At 35.7% G+C, this 12,481-nt stretch overlaps 1 protein-coding gene across 5 annotated transcripts in view; it reads right to left on the reverse strand.

Moving 5' to 3' along the window:
• ARHGEF12 (Rho guanine nucleotide exchange factor 12) overlaps positions 1-12,481 on the reverse strand; it is a 149,809-nt gene that overhangs the window by 110,423 nt on the left and 26,905 nt on the right. The window contains exon 1 of one of the 5 annotated variants that reach the window (XM_053203968.1): positions 895-3,572. The exons of the other annotated variants lie outside the window; for them this stretch is intronic. The gene's annotated coding sequence lies outside the window, so the exon portion shown is untranslated. Of the gene's footprint in view, positions 1-894; positions 3,573-12,481 lie in introns of those variants that run through there. 5 annotated transcript variants of the gene reach the window in all.

Here is a 12,481-nt window from a genome sequence, read left to right on the forward strand (position 1 = left end):
GGTCCTGGGTCTTTCTGTCCACAAGAAAATAACTTCCACTATGAAAAACACATTCAGGAGGAAACAAAAAAGGCTGCAGCATTTTATACTATTTCTTTTCACATTCATGCTTCTGCTCTGGTACGAATACAGATATGAATGCAGAAAAAAAAAAAAAAGCAAAATGCAATTCCAATGCCATCACATAGTAATCCGGCAGCGTCTTCATATTTATAACCAACGTTTTAGCTGACAAAGGCAAAAAACACCACAAATTGAACAAAGGATAAAATAATTCAAGTTCATAAGAGTGTTTGGCACCATGGAGATCACCTTTTCCAAATGACTGTGTGCTGCTGCATTTTAGTTTCAAATTAAAAAATAATCATGAAAATTACTCTACAAAAACATTCCCTTCCCCCCACCATAGGATTAATCCCTGTTCTCTCATACCCCATCTGAGGTCCCTTGGGTATCAAAGGGAAACCACCATCCTGAAGCTTCAGATAATTAAATCACAATTTACAGAATAATAAATCAAAGTCCCTAGCTCAGAATTAAGAGAAGTTATATCATTTCAGTTCTAAAAAAGGTAAAAAAAAGGATGCTGCTTCCTATCCTTTTGAGTGAAAATATCCCTGCAATGCTGGATGTTAAACCTTTGTTCTCAAGCTAAGCAATTAAAACACAGATTTTCAAAACTAGAAATTTTCTTCCTTTAGGTCAAATTAGGTTTTTTAAAACATGAAACAAACCTTAAAAGCTATTTTAAGAATAATGAATAATGTAAAAACATCCTTTTCCTTTTCTATCTTGCTCCTCCGTGATAGGTACATCCCTTTCACTGAAGCTATTTTTCTACCATTTTGCTACATTTCATACACCACCGAGAAAACAAAGACTGCTATAGATTACCTGGATCACCGGACAAATCAGCAGACAAGTAAAACCTCAAAAGGCTCGTTTCCATGGAGTAAAAGAGAATGAAATCCTCACCAAAACACCACTCCCTTAGCAATCTTAGGCTTTTCCTTTATATATACACTCGACATCCTTGGAAAGGCATTTGCCAGATGATTTTACTGCCCACAAGAGGGATGAGAGGAAGAAACCCCACCTCTTCTCCCACCCCCCAATCATCTACTATCATCAACCGAAGCCCACCACTATGCTGCTAATGGAAAGGCAAAGAACAGCATCCATGAACACTACTCTCAACGGTTACACCATAAAAATACTTCAAGAAAACAAAGATTTAACTGACAATTTTTTTAAGGGAGCAGGCCAAGCAACTCCCACAATATTGAAAATACTCGTAAAAGATCTAATTGTAGAGCTACAAAAAATTAATTTTCTTCAGAATTTCCTGAATAAAGTATGATTTTTATTTTTTTTAATTTTTTTAACATTTATTTATTTTTGAGAGAGAGAGAGACAGAGCATGAGTGGGGGAAGGGCAGAGAGAGAGGGAGACATAGAATCCAAAGTAGCCTCCGCTGTCAGCACAGAGCCCGACGCAGGGGCTCGAACCCATGAATCGTGAGATTATGACCTTGGCCGAAGTCCGATGCTTAACCGACAGAGCCACCCAGGTGCCCCTAAAGTATGATTTTTGGAAAAACAGTGTGTTCTCTACGAAAAATGCAGTTTTTCAAATACCTTAAAATTTTGTTCTTGCTTACTGCTCCTTTCCCTACAGGCAAATCAACCAAATAAATTAAGATTTATAAAAAAGGTCTCTTTGTTGGTAGTGTGATCTCTTCAATGATAATCTGGGACAGGAGGTGGCGATGGAGGAGAAACAGATAAAATATGGGAGGAGGAAAAATAGTTTCTGCCCCAATAAGCCTAATTACGTTTGTAAGCAAGGCTGAGAGGATTGAAATTTCTTCATGCTACTTTGTCTGTGTTTGATTATTGTAAATCTTCCCTGGTCTCTAACTATGCCCCAGGCATTATGATGTCTGGCACTCTGTTAACTTGCATCCCTGCCACTTACAGTACAATGAGGGAGGGACACACAGTCATTCAATTTAATCCCTGGAAGCCATGTAATTTTGCTAAAACAGTAATTTGCCTCAAATACCGCTCCCTAACAAATGCACTGCCACTCCAAGAGGACTCGTTAGCCTCTATTTTCCTTTTCTGAAGCATCAACCCAATTTGACAATTTGTACACACATAATTTCTGGGGTCAGTACATTAGTAATAAACAAAAAAACATATTCTTTGTTTGATAAAACATATTCCCTAAAACATCTGAATGTATCTAATTTTAAGTTAAAACCCAGTAATCATTGCACTCACTTAAATTATAGCCTAGGGTTCTGTGAATTTATAAGCAAATTCACAGAACCTCAGAATCAGTCAGTGATGTATGAGGAATCAGCTTCCATGGAACCACACCTTGGTAAATTCAGTTTGTAAAAAATAAATAAAGGAAGAACCAAAGGACAGATAGAGGAGTAGATTTTCAGATTTGCTAAACTAGACACTAATGATTTTAATGCTCTCCTTGGACAATATTAAAGAATAAATTTATTGCATTTATGACTTATAAGCACTTAGTACAGCAGCAGTGATGCAATTTACCATATGACCCAGAAATCACCATTTGGAGGGATTTTACCCAAATGATGTGAAGATGTATGTGCACACAAAAATCTGTCTGTGGATGTTTACAGCAGCTTTACTCATCAGTGCTAAATATCAGAAGTAACCAAAATGTCCTTCAATGGGGGAATGGATAAACACACTATGATTCATTCATACACGGAATATTATTCAACAATTTTTAAAAGATGAAATACCATTTCATACAACAATACGGATAAATCTTAAATGCATTTCACTATGTTAAAGAAGTCAGATGCAAAACCCCAAGATTTTGATATCATTACATTCATAGGACACTCTGAAAAATGCAAAAGTAAAAGCAAATTAGACCAAAAAAAAAAAAACCAAAAAAACCCCACAAAACCCAAAAAAACAGATTAGCAGTTACTAGGAATTAGGGGAGGGGAGAGTGGTTGGCTACAAAGAAGATGCAGACTGAAACATTTGGGGATGCAGGATCTTTTCCATATGATACTAGGGTCATAGATACAAGACTCTACTCTTTAGTCAGAAAACACAGAACTGCATGTTCTGAAGAGTGAACTTCTATGAATACAGACCAAACAATAGCAAAAATCCATCAGCCAAAATGTTGGAAGACTCCAAGATGAAATGCAGACCGTGATAAATGAATCTAACTGTGTTACAAATTATGACATAACTGCACTAAAGGGGTGGAGGGAAAAGGAGCTGACCTAACTAGTTAATTCCTAACTAACTTTGGAAATTGTAAGGCTAATGACAAAAATAAACACTGGACTCTAATTGGAAGGTTTGTTTCTCCATGGGTATACAGGTTAACACTTCTGAAACAGTTTTGCGTGTATACTGAAGTAGAACAAATAAGTAAATGGATAATATATGGCTGGGACCAGGTTTCTCACTGTCAAATAGGGAAATCACATATAAACAAGAAAAGAAGACCAGAGTGAACTCTGTACTGAATTAAAATCAGATATACCAGTAAGAACTCAAGTTTAATATATATACAAATAGGTACAAAAACAATTACAGGTAGGTGTGTATATATGGCTATATATATATATATATATATATATATATATATATATATAACACACACACGTACACACACATAACATACATACACATTACCTATATATACATATATTACCTAGCTAGCTCTGTCCCTTGAGAGGGCTTAAAAGCAATGGCATCCCAATAGTCATGAGCATACCCAACAACTACATTTTGGTCTCTAAATGCCATTCTCCAATAAAAGGAATCACAGCTCCTTGGGAAAATGGCTGCAACTAGGGCAAAGAAAATATAAGATGAGCATCTCAGAGTACCAGAAAATAAGGATGTACTCAAAAAACAAAAGAGATACATGCAAGTGCCAACCTGAAAGTCTTTCCAGTGGTCAAAGGTGGAACAATATGAGCAACAAAATAAAAACATAGTATTGGATTAGAACTCAAAGTATAAAATAAATATACACTAGTCATACTGATAAAAGTAACTGAATAAATAGAAAGAAAGAAAGAAAGAAAGAAAGAAAGAAAGAAAGAAAGAAAGAAAGAAAGAAAGACACAAAAATCTTTCTTACAGAAGAATTCTAAACCATATATGTAGATACTTCCTCCTCCCCTAAGTGTAGATTGGACATAAACGACTTGCTTCTAAAGAACAGAGTATGGAAACAGAAAAAGAGTAACTTCAGAGTGGAGAAACCTGGCAAACACTACCTTACCCAAGAGGTCAAAGTTAATACCACCAATGATGTCATATGGATGCCATACAGACATCATATACTCCCGATACGAAATGAAAGAGCACTTCACCCCTGCGGTATCTTTTCCAAAAATGCATAACCCTAATAATCAAAGACAGCAGCAAACCCAGACCATGGGAAATTCTAAAAAATACCTGGGCCACTACTCCCCAAGTCTATTACGGTCATACAAAACAAGGTAAGCTTAAGAGACTTTCACAAGCCAGAAGAGACTTGGGAAACATGAAAACTGCAATGTGGTATCCTGAATAGGATCCTGGAACAGAAAGAGATCATTAATGAAAAGCTGGTGAGATCCGAATAAAGTCTGTAGTTTAGTTAATACTAGTATCAATGTCTTAGTTTTGATAGATAAGCCATAGTAATGTAAGATGTTAACAATGAGGAACACTAGGTGTAAGATATATGGGAGCTCTCTACCCTGTCTTCCATCTTTTCTGTAAATCTAAAATTAGTCCAAAACAAAAGTTACTGAATAACTAGTATATAATGCTAGAAGTCAGAACAGTAGGTGCTCTTAGGTAGTGACTTCAACTGTTGGTTAAAAACATTCCCACAAAGAAAACCCCAGGCTCAGATGACTTCATTGAGGAACCATCACAAATATTTAAAGGAAGATGTAATAACATCCTACACACACTCTTTCTGAAAACCCATGACACTTTCCAACTTAGTCTCTGAGGCCAACATTACACTCAATATCAAACCAAGGCAGTGATATTACAAGAAAACGAAAACCAATATCCCTCATGAACACAGATGTAAAAATCTTCATCAAAATACTAGCCAACCAAATCTATTAATATATAGAAAGAAAAATACATAGTGACCAAATGGGGTTTATCCCAGGAATGCAAGGCTGGCTTGACATTCAAAGTTCAATGTAACTCACCATATCACCAGTCTAAAAAAAGAAAAACCATCTGATCATCTCAATAAAGGCAGAAATTTTACAAACTTTTACAAATTTTACAAATTTTACAAACTTCAATACCTGTTAATGATAAAACATCTCACAAACTAAGATAGAAAGTACTTCCCCAAACTGCTAAAGAGCATCTATAAAAAACAAACACGTAACATCACACTTAATGGTAACCAATTAAATGCCTTCCCTCTATGAGAACAAGGCAGGGATGTCTACATGTCTACTCTCACAACTTCTACTTAACATGTTAGCCAGAGAGATAAGATAATAAAGTAAATATGTTATAGGTTTACAGACTGAAAAGAAAAAAATACAACCGTCTGTAACCACAGATGACATGATCATCTATGAAAAAAATCCAAAAGAGAGGCGCCTGGGTCGCTCAGTCGGTTGAGCATCTGCTTCAGCTCAGGTCATGATCTTGCTGTTTGGAGTTTGAGCCCCACATTGGGCTCTGTGCTGACAGCTCAGAGCCTGGAACCTGTTTCAAATTCTGTGTCTCCCTCTCTCTCTCTCTCTCTCTCTCTCTCTCTCCCCTGCCCCCCAGTCAAAAATAAACATTAAAAAAAAAAATCCAAAAGAAATCTATATTTTAAAAAAATAGAATGTTTAACAAGATAACAGTACACAATATCAACATATGAAAAGCAATTATACTCCATATACTAGCAACAAATTAAAAATTAATTTTTAATTACCATTTACAATAACCTCAAAACACATGAAATATATAAAGTTAAACTATGTGCAAGACCTATATACACTGAAAACTACAGATTTTTTTAGAGAAATAAAATACTTCAATACAGGAAGAGATTATGTCCATGAATCAAAAGACTCATACTGTTAAGCTACTGATTCTCCCTCACCTGATCTAGATTCAACACAATCATCCTCAAAAAATCACAGCATTAAAAAAAAAAATACAAATTGACATGCTGATTCTCAAATTCAGATCCATTCAATACAAAAGATCTAGAAGAGCCAAAACAATTTTTTCAGAAAACAAGAAAACAGAAAACAAGAAAACAAGGCTTACACTATCTTATTTCTAAGACTTAAGATAAAGCTAAGGTAGGAGTCCCTGGGTGGCTCAGTCAAGTTAAGCGTCTGACTTCGGCTCAGGTCATGATCTCACACTTCGTGAGTTCAAGCCCTGCACTGGGCTCTGTGCTGACAGCTCAGAGCCTGGAGCCTACTTCAGATTCAGTGTCTCCCTCTCTCTCTGCTCCCCTCCCCTACTCTCTCTCTCTCTCTCTCTCAAAACTAAACAGTAAAAAAATTTTTAAAAAAAGATAAAATTAAGGTACTCAAGATACAAGGACAGGCATATTGATCAGAACACAATACAGAAAGAACATAACAAGAATCATGTGTAGACGGCTGATTGAGTTTTTAACACAAATGCCAAGGTAATTAAATAAAAAAAGAATAGTCTTTCCTACAAACAGCACTGGAGCATATGCCAAGACACACACACACACACACACACACACACACACACACACACACAGACTTCAATCCTTACATCACACCATATACAAATGTTAACTTGGTATGTATCAATTGGACTAAACATAAAAGCAAAACTATTAAACTTCTAGAAAAAATTAGGAGAAAATTCTTACAACCTTGGGTTAGGTCAAGATTTTTCAGGTAGGACCCAAAAAGCAAAAGCTTTATAGTTGTTCTTTTACAGAAGTTGACAGATGGAACTTAACCAGAATTAAAAACTTCTGTTTTTTGAAAGACACTTTTAAGAAGAAAATAAAGACAAGGCACAAACTGGGAGAAGAATTTTCAAAACACGTACCTAATAAAGGACTCATATCTTATATCTCAATAATAAGAAGAAAGGCCAATTTTTTAAAGATTTTAACACATACTTCACAAAAGAAAACAAACAGCAAAAAGCACATGAAAAATCCTCATCATTAATCATAAGAGAAATACAAATTAAAAAATACATCAAGATGGCCATCCATACCCACTAAAATGACTAAAATTAAAAAGACTGACAATACGAAGTTCTCATGAAAATATGGAGCAACTGAAACTCTCTTACCTTGCTGGTGGGAATGTAAAATGATACAGTCACTTTGGAAAACAGTTCAGCAGTTTCTTATATAGAATGCATACATTTGTCAGATAATTTATTAGCAATCCTACTTCAAGGTTTTTACCAAAGAGAAATGAACATGTAAACCACACAAAAATTCACATGCAAATGTTCAGATTTATTCAAAACAGCCCAAACAGGAAACAATTCTAATATCCATCAACAAATAACTAGATAGGGAAACTCTGATATACTCACACAACAGAATATTATGACAAGAAGCAGCTACCTAACATGCAACAACTTGGATGAATCACAAAAGCATTAAAGAAGACAGACACAAAGATTACATACACTGGATGATGCACTTACATGACATTCTAGAAAAGGCAAAACTCCTGTAACAGAAAACAGATCAATGGTTGTAGGAAACTAAATGAAAAGATGTAGGAGAGAGCTTTTGGGGGTGATGGAGATGTTCTGTATCTTAATTACAGTACTGTTAGTTAAAAACTACATACACTTGTCAAAGTTCTTCAAAATACACAATTAAAATGAGTGGAGTTTATTATAGGTATCTCAAAATAAGGTTGTTTTTTTTTTTGTAAGATAAAATGAAGAGAGTAAGTCCAGAATTTAAAAGGCTGATAAACTAACTTCTCTCACTCCCTACCTAAAATATAAAACCCAAGTTGTTGCTTTAAACATAAGATCTTTAGAATTCCACCAAAAAAATAAATGTTTATTTCAAAAATAATACTTGAAAGGCTGAGCATTTTAAAATTTAATTCTTAGCTCTAAACATATTATTTATAAGAATATTTAACATTTCAATGACTACTATATCAATATGATGACTTACTTCAATACCTAAAGCCCAAGCAATTATCAAAGCAATTCACCTAACTTGGATATTCTGGCCAGAACAGTACAACACTTACAGTAGAGAAACCTGATGAACGCTACTTCAGACAGTTGATCAAGGTCATCAATAGTCATAAATTGTGTTGATGGTACTACCCTTGATATGATGATATGATGAAAATGGCACTATACCTCTGTGATCTTCCTTCCAACAACCCGCAACTCCAGTCTAATCACGAGGAAAACAGACAAATTCCAATATAGAGGCTATTATAAAATACCTGACCAGTACTCCTCAAAACTTTCAAGATCATTAAGTAAGTCTAAGTAAGTCTAAGTCATAGTCACATCCAAGAGGAGCCCAAGGAGACATGACAACAAAATGAAATATGGCATCCTGTACAGGATCCTAGAACAGAAAAAGAACAAGAGATAAAAGCTAAGGAAATCAGAATAAACATTGGACTTAGTGAATAATAATGTATTAAAGCTCATTAACTTTAACAGAAGTACCGTACTGATGTAATACATAATAACAGGGGAAGCTGAGTGCAAGTCTGAAGTTCCTCTCTAAACTAGCTTTCTAATTTTTATGTAAATCTAACCCCGTTTTAAAAATAAAATGTTAGAAAAAACTCCCCCTCCCTCCACTACCAAATAAAAAAGGCCATTACATCAGAACTTAGAACACTACAGGAAAAGGAAAGACACAAGGAGAAGGGAATCAAGAAAAGGATTGTACAGGTGTTAAAGAAATTCAGTACAGCTTGGGCAGAAAATTATGTTATAAAGCTTTTTTTTTTTTTTTTAACTATTTAGTGGAAGAAGAGAGAACATAAAAAGAAAGGTCAAAAGATGATCTAACAGGGACGTTAAAAATACTCTTCCTACTGCTTATACAGCTGTACTGGTGTTTTGACGTCAATCTCCAGACTCCCATGGATTATAACAACAATTCATTCTTTGGTGTTTGCTGTATAAATTTCAAAGTGAAACCCAGTTGTTAATGAATGTTCACAGTTTCCATGATGAGAAGATTAACTTTGCCTAAAATCTGAGAAATACAGTGGCTAATGATGGGGGGAGGAGAAATGGAGAGGGCCATTTTGAACATGTTCATTTGAGTTTAAAGTCAGCCTTCTCTCTTCAGTCTTCAGCCTGTGAAGTCATTTATGTTCTTTCTCATTCTTAATCTTCCAGTGAAATACTAATCTCTTTCATTTCTTTTACAAACCCCGAAAAATTTGATTGGGTAAAAGCAAATTATTAATGTGCCTTTCAACTGACAGTTGATATCCAAAAGCATTTGGAATTTCAGTCTGGAGTATCTGGAATATTTTGTATGGTAGATTTAATAGTTATATTAGTGATGTGAATCACTTATCTGTATGATTCAGTGTAATCAGTTATTCATAAGAGCATAGTCTTCACTAAAACCATCATATAAAACTTCACTATCCCAAGAGAAATGTTTTTTAAAAATACTTTTTTCCCTAAATTTGTAACTACATGAGGGCTCTCTGTTATACCAAAATTCATGAGGTAAATTTTGCTTTCTGGAAGGTAATTTCTGCTATGTTATATGTGTCGTATACTTAGCTTTATGAACCTCTGGAGCTGAGCAGAAAAATCGGCTAGAGATGGTCAGTGGTTCAACAAAGCTATTTTTATCAAGTATCACAACATTCACATACACAGTTAGCTGTACACAATAATCCAACTTTATCTCCAGAAGTACCTCCCTACTCTTTATAGGTGATTAAATCCAAAGGAGTGAATGTTTCTTCTCTACCCAAGGAAAAAATATGCCAGCAATGTCAAAATTGCAGAACTGTTAGAGACATTTTTTTTTTAAAAAGTACTAACTAGGCACACCATTTTTATGAGAAAAAGCCTATCTAGACGTCAAAGCATCTCTCCTACACTGAACAAAGGTTACACTCTGAAATGATCATAGGAGAGGGACACAGGAGGCATGTAGGAGGAGTTGGTTAATGACACCCACTAGATCATATTTAAAGGAAGCATAATATAGGGAAATAACCACAAAAATACATTTTCGTATTTCAATTTTGTTCACAAATTAGTTTTTTATTTCCACCATTATAAAAAAAAATCGTTCACTGAAAAGAATATGGAAAAGAAACATAGAAAAATCACCTGAAGTCTTACCATCCATCATTATTCTACTAAATAATTATACAGCGATATAATAAATTACTATACAACCACAGAGTATAGGCACTCACATAGAAATAAAACATATTTATGGGGTACCTGGGTGGCTCAGTCAGTTAAGCGTCCGACTTCAGCTCAGGTCATGATCTCACGGTCCGTGAGTTCGAGCCCAGCGTTGGACTCTGTGCTGACAGCTCGGAGCTTGGAGCCTGTTTCAGATTATGTGTTTCCCTCCCTCTCTGACCCTCCCCCATTCATGCTCTGTCTCTCTCTCTCTCTGTCAAAAATAAATAAATGTTAAAAAAAAAAAAAAAGAATTATGGGGCACCTGAGTGGCTCAGTCGGCTGAGCATTCGGCTTCGGCTCAGGTCACGATCTCACAGTTTGTGAGTTCAAGCCCTGCGTCGGGCTCTGTGCTGACACCTCAGAGCCTGGAGCCTGCTTCGAATTCTGTGTCTCCCTCTCTCTCTGCCCTTTCCTTGCTCACGCTCTCTCTCTCTCTCAAAAATAAACATTAAATAATAATAATAATAATAATAATAATAAAGAAATAAAATATATTTAAAAAGTATATTGCTAATTGAAAACTTGAAGTAAGAAAACAATACATATAGATTAACTTCATTTACATAAAGCAACTTAATGGTTGTTACGTCTGGTAAATCAGATTAAGCAAGCGAATGAAGAGAGGGAATCTGTCTTCATTATACCTTCTTCTATGGTTGAAAAAAATCTAAAGTATAGTTTTAGTACTGAAGTACTAAAACTATGAAGGTTCCCTGTGTATTCTAACTTTAATGTATGTCTAAAATTTTATACAATAAAATCATGTAAAAGCGCACTTTAAAAAACTACTTCTAAGGAAAAAAAACATTTGCAACTAGTTTCTTTCTGAATTAGCCTTTGTGTCTGCATTTATTTTTAACTCTAGAGGGAAGTATCTTAGCTAGATCCCCCTTAAACAAAAAAACTATCAACCACCTACAATTTAATAACTAATATATATATATATATATTACTCAAAACCTCTTGAAGTAGAATTACAGTAGATTTTACCAATAAAGAGACAAAATCGAAGTTAGAGAGGCTAAGTAATTTAAAGTCACTTAGCTAACAAAAGCTAGAGACAAAATTTGAAACCCAACGTATCTGATTGCAAATCCTGTCTGTTTCTATCAAAAGGTGGAAAATTTTGGGGGGGGAAAAACCCTACAAAAATTGGGCACCTGTCTTACCTCTAAGAAACAAACTTCAGTTTCTCACAAATAATTCTTTTTTTTTTTAATTTTTTTCTAACGTTTTATTTTTTTTTTGAAACAGAGAGAGACAGAGCATGAACGGGGGAAGGGCAGAGAGAGAGGGAGACACAGAATCTGAAACAGGCTCCAGGCTCTGAAGTGTCAGCACAGAGCCCGACGCGGGGCTCGAACTCACGGACTGCGAGATCATGACCTGAGCTGAGGTCGGCCGCTTAACCGACTGAGCCACCCAGGCGCCCCACAAATAATTCTTTCAAATGTAAGGAGTTAACCACGAAAGGATTCCTATACTCTATTGCTCACTTGCCTAGGAAGATCAAGATATGTCTGAGAGCAGATTGAACCCTGCAAAGCAAACTGATTAGTAACACACTGGGAGAAAGGGCTGCCAGAAAGAACTCTGTAATACGCTGGTATATGACACGGTGCGTGTACTGAGGCACAAATAAATTCAGAGGCATTAAATGATATCAGGCCCATGTTAAAGATGACATCTCTGTTAGAATACATGAGAATTTTACTTCCAGAATGCAAAAAAAAAAGAAAAAAAAACATTATCAGCAGATGAGAGCAGTAAACAGTTATACTGAAACCCAGATTATAGTGCTAATGGTGACTAGTAAATAATAAGGTAGTTGGGGGCGCCTGGGTGGCGCAGTCGGTTAAGCGGCCGACTTCAGCCAGGTCACGATCTCGCGGTCCGTGAGTTCGAGCCCCGCGTCGGGCTCTGGGCTGATGGCTCAGAGCCTGGAGCCTGTTTCCGATTCTGTGTCTCCCTCTCTCTCTGCCCCTCCCCCGTTCATGCTTTGTCTCTCTGTCCCAAAAATAAATAAAAAAAACGTTGA

Source organism: Acinonyx jubatus, chromosome D1 (genome assembly GCF_027475565.1).
Source record: "Acinonyx jubatus isolate Ajub_Pintada_27869175 chromosome D1, VMU_Ajub_asm_v1.0, whole genome shotgun sequence".
Lineage (NCBI taxonomy): Eukaryota > Metazoa > Chordata > Mammalia > Carnivora > Felidae > Acinonyx > Acinonyx jubatus.